The sequence below is a fragment of the Anoplopoma fimbria genome, chromosome 21 (genome assembly GCF_027596085.1).
Source record: "Anoplopoma fimbria isolate UVic2021 breed Golden Eagle Sablefish chromosome 21, Afim_UVic_2022, whole genome shotgun sequence".
NCBI classification, from domain to species: Eukaryota; Metazoa; Chordata; class Actinopteri; order Perciformes; family Anoplopomatidae; genus Anoplopoma; species Anoplopoma fimbria.
The window spans coordinates 1280286-1282657 of record NC_072469.1 but is presented as its reverse complement, the minus strand read 5'-3'; positions in this window follow the sequence as shown (position 1 = coordinate 1282657).

Genomic DNA, 2372 nt, shown 5'->3' with positions numbered 1-2372 from the left:
AGTTCCACCTTAAAACCTTAAAAGTAAAGTAAAAAATAAAGTAATTCCACCTTAAACCCTTTTAATTTAAGTGAAAGTTAGGTAAGTCCACCTTAAAACCTTAAAAGTAAGATGAAAAGTCATGCATTTCCACCTTAAAAGTAAAGTAATTCATCATAAATGTGTACATTTCATCAAACATGCATTTAAATATTTATCAAAATCTGTCATTTGAATAAGATGTTTTATAATCGTGTGTGTGTGTGTGTGTGTGTGTGTGTGTGTGTGTGTGTGTGTGTGTGTGTGTGTGTGTGTGTGTGTGTGTGTTCATCAGAAGCTTCAAACTGAATCTAAACTCCGTTAACTTCTCCTCTCTTCATGTCCTGTTCTTCTCCCACATTCCTGCCAGTCCTCCATCTCCAGATACAGACCCCTCCTCCTCCTCCTCCTCCTCCTCCCTCCATCCCCATCTCACCCCTCCTCCCCTCCAGGCTGCAGCGGAGCAGGAAGAGTCTCTCTGGCTGGTCCGGCCTGTTGCTGCTGATGGAGGAGGAGGAAGAGGAGGAAGAGGAGGAGGAGGAGGAGGAGGAAGAGGAGTGGGTGTAGCCAACAGTTCAGCTTAAATTAGTTATAAAATGCATTGAGTCTGGTTGAGGAGGATCTTCACCTCCTGCAGTCAACGATTAGTGACACGTTCAGGGAAACGCACGTTTCTCTGCTTTCTTTTCTTCAGTCAGATGAGGAGCTAGGCTACAGCTAGCGTAGCTTAGCATAAAGACTGGAGGCAGAGGGAAACAGCTAGCCTGTCTCTTCATTTTCACTTTGTGCTTTTTCTTCAGTTAAATCTTGAATGCAGAACTTTTACTGGCAGGAGAGTAAACTAAGTAGTACTAAGTAAACGATCAGAGTACTTGTGTTGTGTACTTGTACTCTCTTCTCTCAGAGTACTTGTGTTGTGTACTTGTACTCTCTTCTCTCAGAGTACTTGTGTTGTGTACTTGTACTCTCTTCTCTCTCAGAGTACTTGTGTTGTGTACTTGTACTCTCTTCTCTCAGAGTACTTGTGTTGTGTACTTGTACTCTCTTCTCTCAGAGTACTTGTGTTGTGTACTTGTACTCTCTTCTCTCAGAGTACTTGTGTTGTGTACTTGTACTCTTCTCTCAGAGTACTTGTGTTGTGTACTTGTACTCTCTTCTCTCAGAGTACTTGTGTTGTGTACTTGTACTTTAAACCTCCTGAAGAAGAATCTGATGGGGAGGCAGAAACAGGTCTGTGTGTACTGTTGATACATGAACAGACTGCAGGAGCCTCCACTTCATTATGCACACACACACTCACACACACACACACACACACACACACACACACACACACACACACACACACACACACACACACACACACAGCAAAGCAGCTAACGGCATTACATCACTAATCCAATCACTGCTTTTCACCTCAACGGGCCACTTTTCAATTCAAATTAATCCATTGAGATACAACGAGCCCATCCCCAACACACACACACACACACACACACACACACACACACACACACACACACACACACACACACACACACACACACACACACACACACACACACTTCACCAACAGTATGAGGTATGAGTTAGATAGTTGTATTTTTTGTCTGATGTAGAAAAGCTGAAACAGTTAAAGATGCAAAAGTATAAAAAGCCCTTTTCCTCCTCTTCCTCCTCCTCCTCTTCCTCCTCTTTCTCCTCTAACATTAGATTAGCTTCATCATGCTAACGGGCTAAAATAAAACAATGCAACTGCAAAACATCCGATATGTTAGCGTGCTAATTCTGGATCCATGCACTCGTGTTTCCTTTCGCTCTTTTCCTCCTCCTCCTCCTCCTCTTCCTCCTCCTCCTCCTCCTCCTCCTTCCTTTAGCTTTCCAAGCCCTCGGTCTAATTCTAATTTGGATTTTGGATGAAGACTTTTGTATTTACGGTGGTTAAGAGTTCCCAAAAATGCAGAAAATCCAACATTTTTTAATGATGGCCGAAAAGTTTTTCAGCAATTTGAGCAACTTATGGTCGTCTTCAGCGTCTCTCATCTCACTTTTCTGTTTAAAAATCGCAGACTAGGAGAGCAAAGGCCTTTCGTTATTCTGCTGTCGGTTGAATTTGACCTTTTAACCTGAAAACAGTGAAGAAAAAAGTTTTGATGCATCAAGAGACAAAAAAAAATGTTTTTTTGTTGTTTAACAGAAAAAGTTTTCTTTTTGCATCCAAACCATGAAAACCAGAGACAAGAGAGAGTGTGATGTTATTTATTGGACTGTAACCATGGAGACGTTACCGGGGCAACCAACCATCGCCAACAAAAGGGTGGATTCATCCATTCACCCAGTGGAGGAGAGGGAGG